This window comes from Triticum aestivum, chromosome 4B (assembly GCF_018294505.1).
Source record: "Triticum aestivum cultivar Chinese Spring chromosome 4B, IWGSC CS RefSeq v2.1, whole genome shotgun sequence".
NCBI classification, from domain to species: domain Eukaryota; kingdom Viridiplantae; phylum Streptophyta; class Magnoliopsida; order Poales; family Poaceae; genus Triticum; species Triticum aestivum.
In genome coordinates this window covers 230875424-230901072 of record NC_057804.1, presented here as the reverse complement: position 1 = coordinate 230901072, position 25649 = coordinate 230875424, and positions in this window count along the sequence as shown.

Sequence of the window (25649 nt, the reverse complement as noted above, 5' to 3'; positions counted from 1 at the left end):
GCTGCCGCCTCGCGGCGGGACCTCTCTAGTAATTCTGCGGCCTTGGTCTTTGCTTCCTGGTTATATGACCACCCGAAACTCCTCCTACCAGTCATCGCGGAACGACTTGACAGGAAAGACCAGTTTTGTAGGTTATGAGGAGAGGAAATGTGAAGTAATTTTCGAGTGGGTAGCTTTTGTAGCCCGGTGCTAGGTGTGAACAGATTTGCATTTACTTATTGCGTTCTAATCTAAAATGTGAGGAGAAACAAATTCAAAATTTATTAATGGTTCTGGGCCCACAAAGCCCCATTTTTTTGTTCTATCTCATCGCAAACAGTTCTTTCGGATCAACCGTATGCCATGCATCAAAAGCCTGAAACATGTCCCTTGTTCTCGGATGTATGTGTACGTGTCTTCACACTATCGCACACGAACTTACTATAGTAATCGTCTGTTTTATAATTTCTCATCCCAAATAGTTCATCCGAGTGGGTTGTTTGCTGTGTATCACACACATCTGGTTTACACGAATCGTTTGTGTTCTTTGGGATGATCACAAATGTCGCATATCACACACATCTTGTTACGATGAACTATTTTCATTCTCTTGCCTAATCGAAAACAGTTTGTCCGAGTGAACCGTATGCCGTATATCACACACACCTTGATCTGGCTGACCATTTCTGTTGCATTCCCTAAGAGCACACAGTTCATCGAAGGGAACTGTATGTTGTATATCGCACACACATTGATATGGATGCCCGTTTATGTCGTTCTTCCTCATCAACCGTGTGCCATACATTGCACACGCAACTAATATCTTAACCGTGTTTGATGCATCGGTCATCGCAAACATTTTGGACAATTTTGACCATTCTCTGACACCACCGTTTCTGATTATTGCATCGCACATAGTTTCTTGAAGGATCTCTGGTCGAAGTGTCATGTTAGAAGCATCCTACAGTAGTGATTTGATATTCCTCACTCATCATATAGGCAAATTCATCACTCTAACAGCCAAAGATAATATCATCAACATATATTTGGCACATGAATAATTCATCATCATATGCTTTGGTGAAAAGAGTTGGGTCAAGTGAACCGGGTTTGAAGCATTTCTTCATGAGGAATTTGTTCAATATGTCATACCACGCCCTAGGTGCTTGCTTGAGGCCATAGAGGGCCTTGTTGAGTCCATAGACGTGATCTGGAAATTTTGGATCCTCAAAACCTGGTGGTTGAGCAACATATACTTCTTCCTCAAGCTTACCATTGAGGAATGCACTTTTCACATCCATTTGATGTAACATGATATTATGATGGTTAGCATAAGCAAGCAATATGCGAATAGCCTCAAGTCTAGAAACAGGTACAAAAGTTTCATCGAAATCAATTCCTTCAACCTGTGTGTAGCCTTGAGCTACAAGACGATCCTTATTCGTCACCACAAGGCCATTTTCATCCTGTTTGTTGTGGTAGATCCATTTGGTGCCGATGATATTGTGCTTGCATGGGTCTAGTCGCTTGACACGCTCCCACACATTGTTGAGCACGAATTGATGCAATTCATCTTGCATAGCTTGAATACACTCAGACTCCATGAATACTTCATCAACTTTGGTGGGCTTTGTGATAGAGACAAAGACAAAATGCCCACAAAAGTTAGACAAATGTGAAGCTTTTGAGCACGTGAGAGGACCTGGTGCGTTGATGTTGTTGATGATTTTCCCAATCTGCACTTCGTTTGCAACTCAAGGATGAGTAGGTTGACGACTTTGATTTGGCCCAGCAATTTCTTCGGGGCCATTTTATTCAGTAGCACCAGCATGATTTTCATCATGATCTGGAATGGCTTCTTCAGCATATTCTTCTGTAGCGATGACATCCTCAGTAGCCTTGAACTTGATGGATTCCTTAGGTGACATTTCATCTAGCACAGGAGGTAGGTGCTCTCTTTGTGAGCCATTAGTCTCATCAAACCGCACATCTACAGTTTTGACAACCTTGTGATGATAGGTGTTGAAGACTCTATAGGTGTGCGAGTCCTTTCCGTAACCATGCATAAAACCCTCATGTGCTTTCGGTGCAAATTTATAGTGGTGGTGAGGATCTCTAATCCAGCATTTAGCACCGAAGACTTTGAAATAACTTACATTGGGTTTCCTGTCAGTGAGGAGTTCATATGAGGTCTTTTTGAAGAATTTGTGAAGACATACCCTGTTGATGATGTGGCATGCAGTATCAATAGCATCTGGCTAGAAATGTTGTGGTCTCTTGTATTCATCAAGCAAAGTGCAAGCCATCTCAACAAGAGTCCTATTCTTATGCTCCACGACATTGTTTTGCTGAGGAGTATAGAGAGTAGATAACTCGTGAGTAATACCAAGTATATCAAGATATTCATCGAGACCAGTATTCTTGAACTCGGTTCCAATATCACTCCTGATATGCTTGATCTTCACACCAAAGTTCGTAGATGCTCTTGAGGAAAATCGTTTGAAGACTTCCTGCACTTCATTTTTGTAAGTGATGATATGCACCCAAGTGTAACGAGAATAATCATCAACAATAACAAAGCCATATAATTATGCAGAATTAGTGAACGTGGCATAGTGAGTAAGGCCAAAGAGATCCTGTGAAGTAATTCAAAGGGACGAGAAGTGGTCATGATAGTATTTGAGGGATGCTTGGCTGTGGTTATCTTTCCAGTGTCACAAGCCCCACAAAGATGATCTTTGAGGAATTTGACACCCTCGATGCCAATGACATGCTTCTTCTTTGCGAGTGTATGCAAGTTCCTCATCCCAGCATGACAAAGTCATCGATGCCATAACCAGCCATCTGAAGCTTTCGCAGGTAGACACGTGGCATGCTGTGGTCCTATATAAAATCAACAATATACAAGTCTCCTCTCCAAAAGCCTTCGAAGACTTTGGTATTGTCAGATTCCATTGGCACAATGCAATGATATTTTCCAAAGACGACAACCATATCGAGATCACAAAGCATTGAGACAAACAAGAGGTTGAATCCTAAGGACTCGACAAGCATGACTTTGTCCATGTGTCTATCGTTTGACATTGCAACCCTACGTAGACCCAATACCTTGCTTTTGGCTTCGTCATCGTAGGTGATATGCTTCAGATGAGATGGAGATAAAGAAGTTCTCGGCAAATATGGGGGTATCTAGATTTGCCTGCTTGCAGCCCACCACGTGGCTCCATCGACGGCCTGGTACGGCCCAGCTTCAACATCAACAACTCAAGACCCTCGCGAGGGGCCAAGCCTCGCGAAGCGGACAATGCCAAGACCCCCGAGGGAACCGGCCTCTTCAAACTGGCTCCCGAGGAGCCGAGAGTTCTATGCAAGTTGCACCTCACGAGGCTCGGCTGACGTGAGCCATGACGACCAAGGCCAGGCGCGCGCCAGCGGGCACAGAGCACCGGCTTCCTCTTCGGTGCAAGGGATGCAAGCCACAGGCACGGAGTCCCGAGGAATCAGCCAAAGGTTTCCTTTCCAGCGCAACAAGACCAAGACTACCAGGACGGCAGGATGGAGGTCATCATCGAGCCCACCGCAGCTTCACGGCCAGGGGCTTTTCGTAGGCAAAGACCACTTTAGTCAGGATAAGCTGTACTACTTGTGCCCTTTCAAATCCGGCCATTGTGGGATCTTCTCACAAACATTCGGGAAGAGGACCAAGGCCACTATAAATAGGACTTAGCCACCACCATAGGGGGCATCTAGTTCACATCGGGGCGACTCTCACCCGACCACCTCACCAGCTCTCTTGAGCTCAAGAACACCTCACCTCCTGAGGCCAGTTCATCCACTGTACTAGTTCATCCTTAGCCCTTCGAGTCAATCCACCAAAAATGCTGGAGTATGGTATTACACCGCAAGGTGGCCCGAACCAGGATAAACGGCGGTGTATCTTTGTCTCTTCGATCTCGACGCACTAGGCTTAGGAGGATCGCGAGTAGGAAGGCTGGGTAGGTTGAGATCTCCGCACGCACCCCAGAGTTCAAACCTTTTATGGGTTTGAGGAACCCGTAATCCAACATTTGGCGCGCCAGGTAGGGGTGCATCAGGGGTCCTCTGCTTTGTCCGTCAGATCGCGCCATCAGCGTCAATGGCACGCGCTCCTCCATCGAATGAGAACCGGGGCTGCGCCCTTTCACCCCCTCCCTATGGCGGGTGGAATGGCCGCCCAAGCTCAGGCCCGAACTGCTGCCATGCTACGACAGCACGACCGACCCGACTGGCTTCCTCCGGGCGTATGAGGAGGCAATCTGGGCGGCCGATGGAGATGATAGCGTGAAGGACAACTGGCTCCCCATGGCCCTTGTAGGAGAGCCACGCGTTTGGCTAGTCCACCTGCCAGAGTCCTCTGTGGCCTCTTTGGAGGAGCTGCGTGGCCTCTTCATCGTGCACTTTGTGGCACTGGCGCCTCCTTTCATTGCAACACTCTTAGGTGGATCGCAGGTGCCACCTTCTGATCGGCATATCAAGCAATTCTACCAGCAAGTAAGCGTTGCCCAGGTGAGCTCGGGGCTCCCACGGACTGGGCAGTGCCAAAGGCTGACCTTGCATTCAGCCCAGAAGACCATCCAGCAACTACGGTAGCGGCAGGAGCGCTCTCAATGCTCTGCACCCACAGCATCTGCAACGTGGCGGTCACCAGGACCCTCGTCGACGGTGGAGACGGCCTCAACATGCTCTCCGTGGAGGCGTTCGGCCTGCTGCACATGCCTCCCGGCCTTTGGGGAAAATCTGTCTCCCTGTTACCTTGGGGACCCGCGACAACTACCACATCGAGCTGATCGACTTCAACATCGCCCAGATCGACTTGCCATACAATGCCATCCTCGGATACCCCGCCTTGATCAAGTTCATGGCGGCAACTCACCCAGCTTACAACCTCATTAAGATGCCAGGCAGCAACGGTGTCCTCACGATGGCAGGGGACACCAAAGACAAGGTGCAGACCCTCAAGCTCGCCTTCAGGTCGGCGGCACCTATGCTGCCTGGTGAGAAGGGGAGTCCTAGGGCCCCAGGGGCAGCGCCAGCCAAGAAGAAATAGTTGTTCCCCCAAGACCGAGCCGAGACGAAGCAAGTGCTGGTCAGTGAGGAGGGGGCAACCAGCACCACCTTCACCATAGGGGCTGGCCTCCCTCAGGACCAGGAGAAGGCGTTGGTCGGCTTCTTGTGCGCCAACAAGGACATATTCGCTTGGGAGCCCAAAGATCGCACAGGGGTCCCATGGGGAATAATTGAGCACCACCTGAATCTATGCCCAAACGTGCGGTCGGTGAAGCAGAACGCCCACCGCAGTCCACCGAGAAGCAAGCATTTATCGTCCAAGAAACCCGCAAGCTGCAGGACACTGGGGTCATCAGGGAAGTATGGTACCTAGAGTGGCTGGCGAACCCTGTTGTTATCCCCAAGAAAGGAGGGAAGGAACGCATGTGTGTCGACTTCACCAATCTCAACAAGGTTTGCCCTCAAGATCCCTTTCTGCTTCCCCGCATCAATCATATCATGGACTCCACAGCCGAGTGTGACCAGCTGTGCTTCTTGGATGCCTTCTCATACTACCACCAGATCAAGATGGATGTGCAAGATGTGGAGAAGACAGCGTCCCTGACCCCCTATGGAGTGTACTACAACACCTGCGTGCCCTTCAGGCTACGCAATGCCGGGGCTACCTTCCAGCGGCTGATGCATATCGCCCTGGGCACGCAGCTCGGGAGAAACACGGAGGCCTTGTTGATAACATAGTAGTGAAGTCTCGGGAGGCTGGGACCCTGATAGCAGATCTGGAGGAGACATTTGCCAGCCCGCACAAGGTGGATCTTTGGCGCAATCCTGAGAAGTGTGTATTCGGTGTCCCTTCTCGCAATCTACTTGGTTTCCTAGTGTCGCATAGAGGGATTAAGGCCAATCCAGAGAAGTTCAAGGCAATAGAAGACAAGAGCCCCCCGCAAACCCTAAAGGAGATGCAAAAGCTGGCGGGGCACTTTATCTTGAAGCTGGGGGAGTGCGCCCTCCCATTCTTCAAGCTGATGAAAAGGAAGGGGTCATTCGAGTGGACCCTGGAGGCAGACGCAACCTTTCAAGACCTCAAGAGATACCTGACCAGCCCACCAGTGATGGTGGTGTCGCGCCCTCTCTAGCCCTCGGTGCTCTATTTGGTAGCCACCCCTCACTTAGCTAGCGCCACCCTTGTAGCGCTGAGGGATGAGCGCCTGTTCAAGGACCCTCGGCAGGACGCTCAACCACCAAGCAAAGCGCAACACCCTCACGACATCACACTTGGGGCCTCGACCATGCTAGCGGCCTATGTCCCTCCCGAGGCTATGATTGACCCTGCGGCTAGGGGGCTCCTGAGTGCGGACCTCGCGAGACCACCGAGAGCCCGCGTCTTCAAGAAGAACAAGACTCCACCGGTGCCTCCCCCCTCGTGAAGTACCCTGTCTACTTTGTCAGCATGGTGCTTGCTACCTCTTGAGCACTGCGTTGGATTTCCCCGAAGAGGAGAGGATGATGCAGCAAAGTAGCGTAAGTATTTCCCTCAGTTTTTGAGAACCAAGGTATCAATCCAGTAGGAGACCACGCACAAGTCCCTCGTACCTACACAAAACGATAGCTCCTCGCAACCAACACGATTAGGGGTTGTCAATCCCTTCACGGTCACTTACGAGAGTGAGATCTGATAGAGATGATAAATAATATTTTTGGTATTTTTGGTATATAGATGCAAAGTGAAAAGTAAAAGGCAAAGTAAAAAAAGCAAGTAATAAAGTAATGGAGATTGATATGATGAAAATAGACCCGGGGGCATGGGTTTCACTAGTGGCTTCTCTCAAGAGCATAGATTTTCTACGGTGGGTGAACAACTTACTGTTGAGCAATTGACAGAATTGAGCATAGTTATTAGTATATCTAGGTATGATCATGTATATAAGCATCACGTCCGACACAAGTACATCGAAAGGATTCTGCATCTACTATTACTCCACTCATCGACCGCTATCCAACATGCATCTAGAGTATTAAGTTAAAAACAGATTAACGCCTTAAACAAGATGACATGATGCAGAGGGATAAATTCATGCAATATGATAAAAAAACATCTTGTTATCCTCGATGGCAACAATACAATACGTGCCTTGTTGCCCCTTCTGTCACTGGGAAAGGACACCGCAAGATTGAACCCAAAGCTAAACACTTCTCCCATTGCAAGAACTACCAATCTAGTTGGTCAAACCAAACGGATAATTTGAAGAGACTTGCAAAGATAACTCTGTCATACATAAAAGAATTCTGAGAAGATTCAAATATTATTCATAGAAAAGCTGGATCATAAACCGATAATTCATCGGTCTCAACAAATACACCGCAAAAAGAAGATTACATCGAATAGATCTCCACGAGAGAGGTGGAGAACATTGTATTGAGATCCCAAAAGAGAGAAGAAGCCATCTAGCTACTAGCTATGGACCCGAAGGTCTGAAGTAAACTACTCACACTTCATCGGAGGGGCTATGGTGTTGATGTAGAAGCCCTCCATGGTGGATGCCCCCTCCGGTGGAGCTCCGGAACAGGCCCCAAGATGGGATCTCATGGATACAGAAGGTTGCGGCAGTGGAATTAGGTTTTTGGCTCCTGTTCTGATCGTTTGGGGATACGTAGGTATATATAGGAGGAAGGAGTACGTCGGTGGAGCAATAGGGGGGCACGAGGCAGGGGGCGCGCCCTAGGGGAGGCGGCCCCCACCCTCGTGACCGCCTCTTTTGTTCCTTGGAGCAGGGTCCAAGTCTCCTGGATCATGTTCGGTGAGAAAATCTCGTTCCCGAAGGTTTCATTCCGTTTGGACTCCATTTGATATTATGTTTCTTCGAAACACTGGAATAGGCAAAAAACAGCAATTCCGGGCTGGGCCTCCGGTTAATAGGTTAGTCCCAAAAATAATATAAAAGTGGAAAAGAAAGCCCAATATTGTCTAAAACAGTAGATAAAGTAGCATGGAGCAATCAAAAATTATAGATACGTTGGAGACGTATCAGTGCTGAGGGAGGCATGGGCGCATTACCCCATGCCTCAGAAGCTCTTGCTCGCGGTCCTCGTCGCCTCTCGAAAGCTGTGCCACTACTTCCAAGGCCACCCCATCAAAATCGTTTTGGCATAACCATTGGAGAGGGTGCTGCGAAGGCCGAACGCCGCCGACGAGTTGCAGAGTGGAACATTGAGATTCAGGCATTCCATCTCGAGTTCAACAACACCAGAGTCATCAAGGGTGCGGCCCAAATTGACTTCGTGGCCGAGTGGACTGACATCCCTGACCACGGGGTGAGCGAGGACTGCTCCCTCCTACCTGGGGCGAGGAGCCACACAGGTGGATCATGTAATTTCACGGAGCGTTCGCATGACAAGGCGCAGGAGCAGGGGCTGTCCTCATCTCACCAACCAAGGAAAAGCTCTACTACGCGGTAAAACACTGCTTCCAGTAGGGAGAAAAGGTCTCCAACAACATTATGTAATTTGAGGGCTTGCTCGCCGGTCTCAGGGCCGCTGCAGCGCTGGGGGTGAAGCGCCTCATCATCAAGGGCGATTCCCAACTCCTCGTCAACTTCTCCAGTAAGTAGTACACACCAAAGGACGAGCACATGGAGGCATAGTTGGAAGAGGTAGACAAGAGGGAGAAGTGGTTCTTGGGCTTGGAACTGCAGCACGTGTCGCGAGGGACAAACAAGCAGGGAGACGATATCGCCAAGAGAGCCTCCCGAAGGCTCCCCCAGGAGCCGGGGGTGTTTAAGGAGCGGCTCCTCAAGCCATCTGCGGCTCCAGCACCGGGCGCCTGAGACGGGCGCCCTAGCCTGTGGCCATCCCACAAGGGCCCGCCTGCTGCTTGTGCTCGAGCCTCAGGAGGGGTGCTGGACTAAGGAGTTCAAGGCATACCTGCTTCAAGGGACCTTGCCAGAGAAGGAGGAGGATGCTGAGTGCACGCTCGTCAAGCCACCGCGTATTGCATCCAGGATGGTGAGTTATATCGCAAGAGGCCCAATGATGTTTCGTTACAATGCATCTCCAGGGAGCAGGGACTTGAGCTACTAGAAGACATACATTGTGGGGACTGCGGGCATCATTCCTCATCACGCACTCTGGTGGGCAAGGCGTTCCACATCGGCTTCTATCGGCCCACCGCGCTCAACAATGGCATAGAGCTAGTGCGTTCCTGTGAAGCATGCCATTTCCAGAGCAAGAAAATTCACCAGCCTACACAGGGCCTCCAGACGATCCCGCTCACATGGCCGTTCGCGGTCCTGGGGCTGGACATCTTGGGGACGTTCCCTTGAGCGCCAGGGGGCTACCGGTACCTCTACGTCGCCATCGACAAATTCACAAAATGAGTGGAGATAGAAGCTGTGCGCACCATCCTAGCTGGATCAGCCGTCGAGTTCATCAAGGGCATCGTGAGCCAGTTTGGGGTTCCTAACCGCATCATCACCGACAACGTCTCGCAATTCACTAGCAACCTTTTCAAAACACAATGTGCTAACCTTGGAACGCAGATATGCTACGCCTCAGTGGCACACCTAAGGAGCAACGGCCAAGCCGAGCGGGCCAATGCCGAAGTCCTGAGGGGCCTCAAGACAAGAACCTTCAAGAAGAAGCTTGAGGCCTGTGGCAGGGGCTGGCTCGACGAGCTATAGTCCATGCTGTGGTCCATCCGCACCATCGCCACCAAGGGAACGGGAGAGACGCCGTTCTTCCTCTTCTATGGTGCAGAAGCGGTTCTCCCACACGAGGTCAAGCATCGCTCCACGCGGGTCCTGGCGTTTGAAGAGGCACGTAGGACGCCGCGTGGGGGATGGATCTCGTGCTGGGGGAGGCCGCCGTCAAGCCTCGCTCCGGGCGGCAAGGTACCAGCAGGCGCTGCGGCGGTATCACTGCCGCAGCGTCCGCTCCAGGACGTTGGAGGTGGGCGACCTCATCCTAAGGCGGGTCCTCTCTAGGGAAGGGTTGCACAAGCTCTCTCCCATGTGGGAGTGCCTGTTTAGGATCGCACGTGTCTCCAGGCCTGGCGTCGCATGCCTGGAGACACAGGACGGGGTCCCCATCCAGATTGCCTGGAACATCCACCACCTTTGGAAGTCCTACCCATGAATAAAGGCTCCAGCCTGTGAAGCAAGGCTCCGGCCTGTGAAGGTCTCCGCTCGTGACACTCTCATGTAATAATGAGTGGGGCTGTACATGCCCCGAAGTCTCCTAAGAGCCGCCCTGGGGCCTCATGGGGGCTCCCTTCCAGATCTTAGTGGCAGGACTTAGCTCTGTGCTGGTGAGAAGACTAGATTAGGTGCCGAACACAGCTGTTCATTTGCCTTACGAAGTTGCTTGCAGACTTTTAGTAATCTTTCTATGGATTTCGCGCTTTCATGTTCCGGTTCACCGAGTTGGATTCTTCTCCCCCCGCTCGTTTGCTTTTTAGCCTAAGGACAGGAGAGACGTGGCAGTTGCCCATCACTCTCCATCACGTGCCTTGCGCGTGTGGGCTAGACAGATGTGTGTGCCTGAAGCCTTCCCTCATGCGCGCACACCGCGCCGAACCCCGCTACCCCGATACTTCGGCCTTATCCTCCCGAGGAGTCCTCAATCAACCTGACACGCATCAGCACCCCTTACATCCGTGCCCCCCCGGGCAACACGACACGGTGCATTGAGTCAGAGCTAATCTATGACAAGGGCCTCACATGAGGAGGAGTGAGGCACTCGTCAGGTTTCCCTTTCCTTTAAAAGCGGCCCTACAGCAGTTCCGCGGCGGCTCCTGAGACCCCGAGGCATCTCCCGAGGTCTGTGACCTCCAGCTCCCCAGGAAGGGGGCCTCGTTGAGCACCAGAAGCCAAGTCCTCGTGGGGAGGAAAGCTACTGTGCACATATCAAGCTAAGTTCCCTATCCTGGCCTACTCAGAGCGCAAACATTGCAACATGGCATCAAGATGGCAAGCATAGCATAAAGGGCATAACTGCTGTAGTTCATTACACGCCCCGACGGGTTACACCATTTTTTCGAATTACAGGAGAAAGGAAAGGCTAAACAAAGAAGGCCGAGGTGTACGAACCCGGCACCAGCGCCGCATCCTCAAGCAGCGCCCCAAGGTGGCCTGGCGCTCCACCCATTCCCCCATAGGTGACCTGGGGCTGCGGCCGGTCTTGAGTCCAAGTTTGGCAGCACCCAAACTCACGCCGGGCTCCTCTCTAGCTTCACCGGAGCGCTGCGGCGGGACCAACCACCGCCGTCCTCGACCCAAGCGCGATGGCGTGGGGGCCGGTCGTAGCCACCACTGCTCAAGCTCTCATCCGAGGAGGAGCTGCCGTCTCGAGAAGAGGAGCGCGCACCACCAAGGCCAAGCTCACCTTCGCCACCCTCCTCATCGTTGCCGTCCTGTGGGCAGCACCCCACGCGGCAGCCGTCCTCCCTGAACACCCTCCCGAAGAGTGTCGCCAGGCCGTCATATTTGAAGTGGAGGATGCACCTTCCGCCCAGGCCTCGCGCGCGGGAAAACGCCTGCCAACCGTGAGTCAGGACCAGCCACCAGAGGCGGCGACCTCACTCTTGAGCCACAAAGCTCTGCTGCAGCAGGCGTCAGCCTGCAGCGAGAGACCATCGAGCCCCGAGGATGGCAGCTCGCCGGAGAAGAAGCGCGGAAGTCGGATCGATGTGCCGGCCGGGCTCTTCGACCACACCACGAACTCGGGGAGCACGTCCAGCAAGGAGAAGCGCGATCGAGGTGGGCGCACGTTCACGACGCGCCTTGATAACCCACAAGTATAGGGGATCGCAACAGTTTTCGAGGGTAGAGTATTCATCCCAAATTTATTGATTCGACACAAGGGGAGCCAATGAATATTCTCAAGTATTAGCAGTTGAGTTTTCAATTCAACCACACCTAGATAACTTAGTATTTGCAGCAAAGTATTTAGTAGCAAAGTAGTAAGATAGTAACGGTAACAGTGGCAAAAGTAACGATAGCAGTTTTGTAGTAATTGTAATAGTTGCAATGGTAAAGTAAATAAGCAAAGCACAATATGTGAAAAGCTCGTACGTATTGGATCAATGATGGATAATTATGTCGGATGCGATTCCTCATATAATAGTAATAACATAGGGTGACACAGAACTAGCTCCAGTTCATCAATGTAATGCAGGCATGTATTCTGAATATAGTCATACATGCTTATGGAAAAGAACTTGCACGACATCTTTTGTCCTACCCTCCCGTGGCAGCGGGGTCCTATTGGAAACTAAGGGATATTTAGGCCTCCTTTTAATTGAGTACTAGACCAAAGCATTAGCACTTAGTGAATACATGAACTCCTCAAACTACGGTCATCACCGAGAAGTATCCCGATTATTGTCACTTCGGGGTTGTCTGATCATAACACATAATAGGTGACTATAGACTTGCAAGATAGGATCAAGAACTCACATATATTCATGAAAACATAATAGGTTCAGATCTGAAATCATGGCACTCGGGCCCTAGTGACAAGCATTAAGCATAGCGAAGTCATAGCAACATCAATCTCAGAACATAGTGGATAGTAGGGATCAAACCCTAACAAAACTAACTTGATTACATGGTAAATATCATCCAACCCATGATCGTCCTGCAAGCCTATGATGGAATTACTCACGCATGGCGGTGATCATCATGAAATTGGTGATGGAGTATGGTTGATGATGATGACAACAACGAATCCCCGTCTCCGGAGCCCCGAACGGACTCCAGATCAGCCCTCCTGAGAGAGATTATGGCTTGGCGGCGGCTCCGCATCGAAAAACGCAATGAAACTTATCTCTCTGATTTTGTTCTTCGCGAAAGCAAATATATAGAGTTGGAGTTGAGGTTGGTGGACATCCAGGGGGCCCACGAGGCAGGGGCACGCCCAGGGGGAGGGGGCGCGCCCCCACCCTCGTGGGCAGGGTGTGGGCCCCCTGGCCTTGATTCTTTCGCCAATATTTTTTATATTTTCCAAAAGTAATCTCCGTGGATTTTCAGGTCATTCCGAGAACTTTTTATTTTTGCACAAAAATAACACCATGGCAGTTCTGCTGAAAACACCATCAGTCCGGGTTAGTTTCATTCAAATCATGCAAGTTAGAGTCCAATACAAGGGCAAAAGTGTTTGTAAAAGTAGATACATTGGAGACGTTGTCAGGACCCCGATCCTAAGGCACATCGATCTAGCATGTAACACCCCATATCACTTTGCGGCCTCACGCACGGTATTCCCACGGGTGTCGCCTTACCATGCCCGGGACCATTTGCGCCTTTTGGCACACGTATATGATAGTGTCGCTAGCAACCATATGACAGAGAACCCGGGCTGACATGGCTAGTCGTGAACCCAAAGTGGCACTAACTTACAGGGACAGGCATACATGACCCAGCATCGAACGTGTCGGTCATCAGCGAGTGAATCCGGGCTGTAGCAACTGGGCTAACAGGACTCCGGTAAACCGGGCTGTAGCGGGCTAACAGGACTCCGGTATTCATCGCGTGACATTTCCTCGAAGGGACAGACACAGGAACAAAGAAGGACACATGCCGGCCAGCCTAAGTGTTCCGGAGCAGTAGCACGCTACCATGGCTCAGTGGAAACACTAGGAGACATTTCCCAGTAAGAGAGGCTACTAAGGATAAACAACTAGATAGTCAGATCCCACACATAGCAATGCACGTTACACGTACGCATAACATGCAAGTATGTGTTGTACAACATGGCATCACAGCATAACTCAATAACTCACATAGATAAAGCTCAAAGAGCCATCATAGCCTTTATTTCAAACAGGGGTCACAAGACCCATCATACAGAGCATACAAGCAACAAGCGGAAGCATTACATGTCTGGGTACAGACATCTACAAATGAAAAAGGCTGAAGAGCCTGCCTATCTACAACATCCGATCAAGATCGTAGCTGAGGTACAAACTACTCGTCGAAGTCCACGAGAACACTATTAAGACCGAAGTCTCCGCTGCAAAAACATAAATAAAGCAACATGAGTACAAAGGTACTCACCAAGACTTACATAATATCCTATCATACATGCATGTGTATCAAGAAGGTAATGTGGGGTTTAATTGCAGCAAGCCAGCTTTGACTCAGTGGCCATCCTGTTCTACGACTACCAGAAACTCTTGAGGTGATATGGCGCACACGAGTCCACTAATCACCACACAATACACTACTATGGATTCATCCCCGTCTCCCTACGAGAAGGCCATCCATAGCACTCACACTTGTCTTGAGCTTTTTAGTGTATACACTTCAAGTTGTCTATGTACCATGTAAGCATCCAAGAAGTCCATAACCGCGGACCCGGCTATTCGAATAGATCATGTTAGCCCTGCAGGGGTGTACTTCTTCACACACGCTCTCGCCACTTACCGCCATGTACACGTCATGTATCTCGGAAACCTTCAAGCGGAAGCCTGGCGAGGGTGTCGGCCACGACCTGACTAACCACACAAGACTCTAGTCCAGGTTTATCGCCTATTCGGGTTCCATCCGCAAGGAGATCCGGTTGGGGTTTCGCTCACGGCCCCAAACGATGTGTGCAGGGTTCCCGAGCCCACCATCCGGGTGCCACTCGGTACACCAGGCCATGTGTGCCTAGTCTGTCCCAAGCCCACCCTGCCGGGTGCCACTTGGTAGAAAAATAGCACTACCTACAAACACCAGAAACTAGTTGCGACTCCTCGACAGAGACCAAGTTGGTTAATAAGTCGAGAAGGGTCGAGTTACCGGAACCCAATGTGTGGTTGTATCGAGTCATTGGACAACATACATAGAACTCAGTGCTTAGGGACGGTTCCAGTGAGACAACCCACCATGTACTCCTACATGGCCTCTCAATGCTACCTTTACCAAATCGTGTTCACACACTTCACTCTCAGCATCAGAACATATCATAACACTCCAACTCATTCCCAATGAATCAGACCTGACACAACTCTAAGCAATAGCAGGCATAGCATGGTAGGAACACAACAATGGCTTCAATCAACTCCTACACATGCTAGTGGGTTTCAACTATTTACTGTGGCAATGACAGGTCATGCAGAGGAATGGGTTCAACTACCACAACACAAAGTAGCAGATGAATCGTTGTTGTCCTAATGCAATAACCGAGAGCAGGAGCGAGAGAGTAGGATTGTATCGGAATGAACAAGGGGGTTTGCTTGCCTGGTAAATCAACAGAGGAGGCACTGCTTCACAGACAGGTACTCAGGAACGGTCCCCGGAGCAAGACCTATCGAGAAGGAACGGTGCCAACAATCAAAACACAAGCATATGCAACACAATGATGCATGAACATGGCATGAAGATGTGATGCTGATTGTGCTAATGCAGCTAGCATTATATTTGGATGAAGTCCATTTGAACCAAAGGTTCAAATGCATCTCCAAAATAAGCTCTTTATATAAACCATTATAGTGTTTCACTTATACAACATGTATAAGTTGGTTTGTCATGCATGAAACTAGTACAGATGGATAGATTACATTTTTCTGATAATTTTTCATATATAAATTATTTCAATCTGAGCTACTGTTCAATTGATATGAATTTTTGAAGTTTAAAACATTTTCTGGAATTTCCTGAATTATTTTAATTCCAGAAAATATGTTATTGCGCCCGCATGACATCAGCACGAGGTCAGTAGGTCAACCGGCTGACCAGGGTCAAACCTGACGTGTGGGGTCCACACGTCAGTGTCACAGTTAGTTAACAGGGGGGGGGTTAATTCTAATCTAACTTAGATTAGTGGCGCTGGGGCCCACTGTTAGTGTCAGGGGGTTAACTAAGCGGTGATTAGCACTAAGCTAATCACCTGACGGGCCGGGCCCACATGGTGGGGCTCAGGCGACAGGGCTCGCCGCCGGCGACCTCTGGACGCGGCGAAGTCCGCGCCACAGGCCACGGGGACGGCGTCTGAGAGCACCGGGGCGTAGCCCGGGCTCGTCCGCTTCCAGGGGAGCAGACGGGAAGCCGCGGGGACGCCGGAGCTCGCCGGGGCGAAGCTCGGAGCGGCGGCCGGAGTTCGGCTTCGAGCGGAAACGGGCTGCGGGGCACGGGGAGGCCACCTGAGGGGCTTGGCGGCACCCTCGTGGCACCGGGAGCACGATGGGGTGCTCGGTTTGGGCGGAGGCGGGCCGAGACGATGACAGCGACATGGACGGCGGCGAGAGGCTTCGGTCGTGGTGGGGAGGAGGGCTACGGCGTGCGGGCAGCTAAACGGAGAGAGGGGAACGGTGGCGAAGCTCACCGCGGTTGCAGCGGGCGTCGAAGCGGGCTCGGGGACGCACTGGTGACGGCGGGGCGGCGATGGGGATCCACGACGGCCGGAGGTGAAGAAGGCGACAGCGACGGCTCCATGGGGCGTCCGGCGAGGCACGGCTTGACGGAGAGGTGGTGGATGACGTGGCGAGCTACCAGACTCGAAGAGAGGGAGAGGGGGAGGTGGTGGCCGCGGCAATGGCGTGCGGCGGCGACGACGCGTTCGGGCGGTCGCGTGGGAGAGAGACCAGGGGAAGGGGAGGAATGAGAGAGAGGGAGAGAGGTGCGGGGCGGCGCGTGGCGTCGTTCCAGGGCGTCCGGGGCGACGAGGAGGATGAAGCAGGGGAAGGCTGTTGGGCTGGGCCAACAGTGCTGGGCCTGTGGGCCGAAGGTAGGCGCCAGGTAAGTTTCTCCTCTTTATTTCTTTTTCTATTCTTCTGACATATGTTTTGATTTAATTAAAATACTAAATCATTTTATTTTCTTATGCCAATTTTTATAGAAGCTAGTGGTATTGTTCCAGAACTCCCAAACAACTGGCATAATTTTTGGACATATATTAATATATATAACTAATATATTTCCAATGCAAATAATTATCGGATTAATCCAAATGGCCAAAATTAAATATCCATGAGCTCCTAAAATATTTGTTTGAATTTTACCTCTGACCAATATTTTTAGAGAGCAACATGAACATTTCCTTGGACCTTTTTGGAACAATTTTTATTTGGGTCATTTTCAGAGATGATTCTGAGGGTTTCACAAATCCCCATTTAAAATTTAAATGGAATTTAACATGATGCACAAATGACTAGCTAGTCTAGGTCATACCAGAACTAGGGATGTGACAGACGTATCACGCCTCCCTTCGTCATGGGGGTTGCTCCGAAGCCGGTGGCCCTCGCCACGAGAAGAGGTACCATCACGGGCACCCAGAGAAACGATGGCCCTGGGGGATGCACGGATTGCTTACGAGGGGGTCACGGATTGCATACGAGGATGGCAGCGGTCTCTCTTGGGAGGCGAAGCGGCCGGACTCTCCTCGGAACCCTCCCCTTCTCGGCCGTCAAAAACCTCCCCGACGGCACCATGGAAGCAATATGAAGAAGGAGAAGAAGCGGGTGGCACAAAGACAACAGAGAGATGAGTGAGGGGGGCTCTGCCCGTCCCCCACATTTATAGCCAAGGAAGGCCAACCGCCCACATCCACGACCTCGCGCCATGATGGTCTTCTGCATGCTGCATCATCCCGTCAAGTCGAACAGTTGCCGAGGCAGCGTGGGGAATTGGAGACGCCCACGTCCCATCAATCGCCACAGGTCATCCAGGACACAGGCAGTTGTGGCCCATGGCGCTTCGCACTTGCCCCTCGGCTTCGCCTGGAAGCCAAGTCCGAGCGCGCCTTGGGCCCGGGGGCTACTGTCGGCGTTCTGGATATGAGGGTATCCAGACTTGCCTGCCTGCACCCCACCACGTGGCTCCATCGACGGCCTGGTACGGCCCAGCTTCAACATCAACGACTCAAGACCCTCGTGAGGGGACAAGCCTTGCGAGGCGGATGACGCAAAGACCCCCGAGGGGACCGGCCTCTTCAGGCTGGCTCCCGAGGGGCGGAGAGTTCTGTGCAAGGTCCACCTCACGAGGTTCAGCTAACGTGAGCCATGACCACTAAGGCCAGGCGGGTGCCAGGAAGGCTCCAGCGGGCACAGAGCGCTAATTTCCTGTTCGGTGCAAGGGAGGTATGCCATAGGCGCGGAGTCCCGAGGAATCAGCCAAAGGTTTCCATTCCGGTGCAACAAGACCAAGACCACTAGGACGGCAGGATGGAGGTCATCATCGAGCCCACTGCAGCGTCACGGCCTGGGGCTTTTTGAGGGCGAAGACCACTTTAGTCAGGATAAGCTGTACTACTTGTCCCTTTTCAAATCCGGCCGTTGTGGGATCCCTTCCTGCAAACATTCGGGAAGAGGACCAAGGCCACTATAAATAGGACTTAGCCACCACCATAGGGGGCATCTAGTTCACATTGGGGCGACTCTCACCCGACCACCTCACCAGCTCTCTTGAGCTCAAGAACACCTCACCTCCTAAGGCTAGTTCATCCACTATACTAGTTCATCCTCAGCCCTTCGAGGCAATCCACCAAAAACACTAGAGTGGGGTATTACACCGCAAGGTGGCCCGAACCAGGATAAACTGCTGTGTCTATTTGCCTCTTCGAGCTCGACGTGCCAGGCTTAGGAGGATCGCGAGTAGGCATGCTGGGTAGGTTGAGATCTCCGCATGCACCCCAGAGTTTGAACCATTCAAGGGTTTGTGGAACCCATAATCCGACAGAAGTGTCCATCAATAAGTTCTTGTCATCGGTCATGTGATTTTTACATCCACTATCGAGGACCCACTCAGTAGCTTTGGGTTGTTCATCCTGCAGATGAATTAGTGCAACTTACGAACCCATATACTTCATCAGTGAAGAATATGATATAAATTTCATCAACAGTACAAGATATAGAAATATGAGGACGTGAGAAATGAGTAATATTCTTCATGATTAGCTTGCGTCCATTCAAGCACATTCAGGTCTCCAGCAAATTCCTCACACGATTAAGTTCGTCCGGAGACCTAACCCTACATAAGAGATTAGTTCTTTTTCGTCAACAACCACATCTGGAAGGGTGGCAAAAGAGTTCATCATTCTATGAGCTCCATAAGAAAAAGATGGCATTGAAGCTAGTGCACTTCGTTTCACAGAAGACGGGTTAGGATAAGCATATGAATAAGGAGAGAAATTCTTCGAGGATTTATGAAGAAAATGGTTTGAAGAATAGTTGTCACATCCCTAGTTCTACTCTGCCTAGTGCTAGCATCTGATGTTGCATCATGTTTAAATCTCCCAGAAAGTTGAAATGGGGATGATAGGACACCCAGCACCCCCTTAAACCAACTAGGGTTTACTAAAATCTCTTTCAATGAACCTGAAATGCCCTTCTAAAATGTTCATCATCTTTGCCTTGGTCTAGAACCTCTAACAAAAATGGTGCACACTTTTCTAGGACATCATAAGGTCACTGGATTAAATCATATGTTATTTGCATTTGGACATTTAAATGCTACAAAATAATTTAAATGTCCAAATAATAATAAACTAAAATGTTTACTGTTGGACCTATTCTAAACAGTAGCCATGAGTAGTTTCATGATTTTTCGACAATGTCCAGGTATTTTTAATAAAGCCCTGAAGCTACAGAAGAAATAGAAAATAGGAAATAAAAGAGAGAGACACACTTACCTAGCCTCACCTGTACAGTCCACCTGGCCGGCCCAGCTGGCGGCCCAGCCAACTGGCCCAGCCCACCATCGCAGCCCCCTCTGTCGCCTTCCTCCTCGCACCAGTAGGCAAGGGCGCGTGGCCGGCGCACGCAGCCACACGCCGGCCACCTCCACCCTGCCTTCGTGCCCCCTCGACCGCCTGTGCATCCCTGGAGATGCCACGCACCCCCTGGACTTCTCTCACTCTCTGCCGAGCGCAGCCATCGCTGCCGCTCATCGTTGCCGCGGCCACCGCCTCCTCCTAGCCCCTATGAAATGCCCGAGAGCTCCGCCTCGATGTCACTGTCTTCTGCACCGAGCCAAGTGACACTGGAAGCTCTGGAACGCCACCACTACCGTCTCCTTCAACCTCGGCCCGCCAAGATCGCCGGTGACCGTGCGCCCGCTCTGTTGTCTCCCCGAGCTCGCCGAGGCCACCGCTACAACCGCCGTGAGCCTCTCCCTCGCTTCCCCCTCTCTGTTACCCTTATCACACGCTGCCGACGCCGCGTCACTCACACCGGTTGGCGTCACCGCCTCTGCACGCCACCGTCATGGCCACAACCACACGGGCTTGAAACCGAGCACGTCCCCGAATTCGCCACGCCCCCAGGAACCCGTAGCATTCCTCCATGCTTCCTGGCATGCATCCTAGCGTCGGAACCAAGCTCACCCGAGCTCCGGCAGCCACTGCCGAGCTCGTGGCCGTTGTCTCCGGCCACCCTAGCTGTTGATGCTTGCCGCAACGGGCGTGAGTGAGCCCCAGCTTCCCGTAGTTGCCCTCCAGCAGCCATTTGGTCGCCGGAGGAGGAATCTAGACGCCCTCAGCCGTCTCTGGCGTCGCCGGGGACGAGCCGTGGGTCAAATCCGGTGAGTTGACCCTGGGTTTGACCCCGTCTGGCCAGGGTTTGACCGCCCTAGGTCACTAATGCGTGGGGCCAGCCCTGCTAATTAACCTAGCTTAGTGTTCAATAACTAGGTTAGTTCAGTTAGTCACTGACACGCGGGACCCATAGGTAGGGTTTGACCTAGACCGGCTCCGCTAACCTGCTGACATCACACAGACAACATGCTGATGTAATTAACCAATTCCTGGATTAAAACAATTCAGGAAATTCTAGAAAATGGTTTAAACTTCTAAAAATCATAGAAAATAAACTATAACTCCAAATGAAATAATTAATATATGAAAATGATCAGAAAAATCCAATCTATCCATTTGTACCATTCTCATGCATGTTAGAAGAACTTATGACTATTGTTTAGGATAAATCGTATAAAGGGCATTTAAACCATCACATATGGAGTTTGATTTTGAATCTTTGATCCAAACCAACTTCATTTAATCTGGTTGCTAGCTGCATTAGCTCAAACCACAACATTTTGCCATGTCATGATCATGCATCATATTGTGCATTGCATTGATTATGTTCCTTCTCTGTTGTCTGTGGTTGTTCCCTCTCGATAGACGTGTTTCGACGATGAGTTCGCTGACACCGATGAAGAGCTATACCATCTTCAGAAGTTCCAGGCAAGCAAAACCCCCTTGTTCATTCCGATACTATCTGACTCTCTTGCTCCTGCTCTATTTTATTGAATTAGGAAAACAACGATTGATCTGTTAGTTGTTGCGATAGTTGAACCCCCTTTTCCTGTGCACGACCTGTCATTGCCACAATAAATAGATGAAACCCACTTGCATGAGTAGGAGTTGTTTGAGCGCTGATGTGCCTACTCATTCATGCTTGTTCTTCATGCCTGCTATTGCTTAGAGTTGTGTCAGGTCTGATTCATCGGGGATGAATTGGAAAGTTGTGAAATGTACTACTATTGAGAGCTAAGTGTGTGAACACAATTTGGGAAAGGTAGTGGTGAGATGCCATGTAGGAGTACATGGTGGGCTGTCTCATTGAAACCATCCTCAGGAACTAAGTTCTGTGTTTGTAATCCATTAATAGCTACTACCACGCGTTGGGCCCAAACCAGTGGACCCTCTCGACTTATTAACCACCCCTGTCCTTTGTCCGGGAGTTGCAAGTAGTTTCTGGTATTTGTAGTATGCTAGAGGCCGTGCGCAGCGCTGACCCGAGGGGTGGGCTGTGATGCGGTAGGCATGTGGCCGGGTATGTCGCGCGCCCATTTGGTGTCGCAGAACACTGTACACATCATTCGGGGCCGTATGTGGAAACCTCGGGAGTACTCCCTGCGGATGGAACCTGAGTAGGCGATAAACCTGGACTAGGGACTTGTGTGGTTAGTCAGGTAGTGGCCGACACCCTCGTTGGGCTTCCGCTTGAAGGCTGTCGAGTACATGTCATGTACACGGCGATAAGTGGTGAGAGCGGGTGGTAAGAAGTAGACCCCTGCAGGGTTAACATCATCTATTCGAATAGCCACGTCCACGGTAAAGGACCTCTGGGTTGCCTATACAGTTCATAGACAAAGTGAAAGTGGATAATCTAAAATGCGCAAGATAAGCATGAGTGCTATGGATGGTGTTCTCATAGGGAGACTAGAGCGGATCAAAGAGTTGCTTGCAGTCGTAGTTCAGGTTAGCCACTGAGTCAAAGCTTGCTTGCTGCAGTTAAACCCCACCATCCCTTTGTTGATAATGATGCATATGTAGCTAGTTCTGATGTAAGTCTTGCTGGGTACATTTGTACTCATGTTTGCTTAATTTATGTTTTTGCAGATAGACTTCAGTCTCCCTAGTAGTTCCGCGTGGACTTCGACGTTTAGCTTGTTACTTCAGCTACGATCTTGTGCCCTCGGCAGGATCTTGTAGATAGTCAGGCTTCTCAGCCTTTTTCATTTGTAGATGTTTGTACTCGGACAAGTTAGGCTTCCGCATGTGATTGCTGCTTGTATGCTCTAAATGTTGGGTCATGAGACCTATGTTTGTAATACCTGGCTCCTCGGAGCCTAATGAATAAATACTTTGAGTCGTAGAGTTATGTTGTGATGCCATGTTGTATTTCCACATGTCGAGCATATTGTGTGTATGACTTGAAATGCTTGGTATGTGTGGGATCTGACAACCTAGTTGTTTATTCTTGGTACCCTCTCTTACCGGGGAATATCTCCTAGTGCTTCCACTGAGCCATGGTAGCTTCCTACTATTCCAGAACACTTAGGCTGGCCGACATGTGTCCTTCTTCGTTCCTATGTCTATCCTTTCGGGAAAATGCCACACATTGTTCCTTTAAGTCCATGTAGCTTGCTATGACTTGGGTTCATACATTGTTGATTGACACGTTCGTTGTTGGGTCATGTATGCATGTCCCTGTAAGTTAGCGCCACTTTGGGTTCACGACTAGACATGTCAGCCCGGGTTCTTTGTCATATGGATGCTGGCGGCACTATCATCTACATGAGCCAAAAGGCACAAACGGTCCTGGGCCAGGTAAGGTGGCACCCATGGGAATACCATGCGTGAGGCCGCAAAGTGATATGATGTGTTACATGCTAGATCGGTGTGACTTAGGATCGGGGTCCTGACAGCTTTGGTATCAAAGCCTGACTACCTGTAGGATTACTAAGCCAAACTGGCCGAAGTTGAGTCTAGAAATGCTCTAGTTATATAAGGGAATTGATTGTGGGATGGAACGTAAGGCTCTTTTTACACCTTATACCTTATGCCTTCTAATCCGAGTCATACTACCTTTCCTACAGGGATAAGAAACTAGGTTTTCTCTTCTTTCTATTAGGATCACGTGTTACTAATTCGTAGACTTATAAGATTGGTGAATTATAGCCTCAGTTCAGTTCTTACTATCTCCCTGTATTGACAGTTGGTCTCGGAATCTTGATTCTATAATGATTGAGTGTTTATGCTACCATTTTGTAGGGTGTCTCAAATCTTTTCGAGCATTCATAGCCGTTATACTGTCTAAGTCATCCCAGGTTTCTAAATAGTCTGATGCATTTGCAAATCCCTTCCTCCTGTTTCCGATGTCCTTTTGGGCCAGTTTGACCACACTAATCAGTGAGTTAAGGTACTCTATTGCCTCGACGTATATGTTGGAGCTATTATTATGACCCTAGGTGTCTTAGGGGATCACCTAGCAAGCTAGCCATGTTTTGTGTTTCCAGTGTGATGATTCTGGCCATTATTCTCAAAAGCATCCCGTGATTCCACTTAGTAGTAGGTATTCTACTCCTGGGTTTTTGAACCCGAGATTCACCCTACTTACTTCACGTTGATAGTGTTTGCTCGTTCCTTTAGGTTATTACTAACCTTTGCGATAGTCCTCGAGGTTCGTGGTATATCCTTCTTCCAAATACCATGAACTTCTTATGGCATAAGTCCTCGCTGAACCGAAAGATCACAACCAGGGTGCTCTTGACGAGTTCTCGATTCTATGTTCTTGCTCTGCCAGTCCTACCTCTCTGCAGGGATATCCGGAATAAATATGTTGAACTTGTTCGACATGCTAATCTATGCATCCACAACTCAGAAAATCACATGTTCTTTTGGGTTGTCCCTCTTTAGTTGTTTTCCGACCTTCGTCTATCAATTGATAGTCAAGAGTATGCGAGCATTGGTTCATCGATGCCTATTACTCTTGTGGTCTGTCAATGCATTCTATTCTGGAATGACTAGGAGGAAACAAACTCTAGAACCTCATCCATATCTAGGATTGGGTCAAAGTAGTTGTATTCCGCAGATCAAAATGCCAATCCAGTTTTTCTTCTATTCTACCTTGGAGTATTACCGTCTTACGTCAAGAATGTCATGGGAATTGCACACCATCCTATGAACTCTTGATACAATGATACTTCTCGCCCTCATTATTCATCTCTCGGTTTCTGTGTTGTTGCAACCGGAATGCCGGTGAACTATGACATGTGAAATCCATACTCCTAGCAACTCTGTTGCTTGGTAGTTAAAGAACAATAATTTCATGCTTAGCATGTTGGTTATTGAATCCTCATTCTAAGACTGATTGTGCTACTAGTCCTTATTTTTGATGCACTCTTTGATCAATGAGTTAGGATTGTGTGAATCCCTCGCTCTTTTGGTCATATAGTCTTTCCCTGAAAAGCAAGATTGTTTCTCGAGCTTAGTAACATATCGGTGGTTTGTGATTTTCCGAATGACTTCTTGGAGGTATCACCATGCTGTCACCTGACCGCTATGTTGAGTTTGGGATCAAGTTGGTTTATCACTATGAACCACCTTTTCTCCAAGTGTCTGTGTTGGATACCCCTGAACTTGTTGTTTAAGCCAAACAACAACTTGGAGAGTTGGAAGATAAAAGCTTAATCAACTTAGTTCACCTCAAAGGGATATTTTGAGTGTGTGTGTTGAAGAAAAATGATATATTCATTGATTGATCCTGGTGATCAGTTGTTGTATCTATTGTCATGTCAAACTTTGATTTGAGTGTGGGCTATCATCAAATCAAATCAGAACCAATGATGCTCTTAATGTTGTCTTACTCGTGGTTGATCCCTCGAGCATACATCATCAAATCAAATCAGAACCAATGATGCTCTTAACTTGTTGTTGAGCCCATTAACAACATCCATGTCCTTCCCATGATTTCGTTGGACATTAAGCTAGTATTGGAAACTTCTATAAGCATTATCTTCATGTCCCGTGCATGAAGCATATGTTCAGATGAAAGAAGTGACTTCCTCTAATTCATGTGCATTTGATGCAAGTTGCCACCGTGAATTCGAGAAAGTCAATGTTGCTTCCTCTGGAATCATCCCAAATCGTTCATGCATACGTGTGAAGTATTCTATGTTTTGGAGACTTGCAACCTCCATTCTATATGTGTCCCTAGAACACCAAGCCACTGATTTATTTGTTCAAGGAAAAAGAGTTGTTGTGCTAATCCTAGGTCATGCACAAGACTTGTTACCTTAGATGATGGATCCTAACCTGAACTGGGTAGTGTTTTATTATAAGACTACTATGTGGTCATGCTTGTCTGAGACAGCGTGTTCATATGTGTGTAGCAGAACCAGCTCATGTTTGGAGCTTGCTATCGCAGT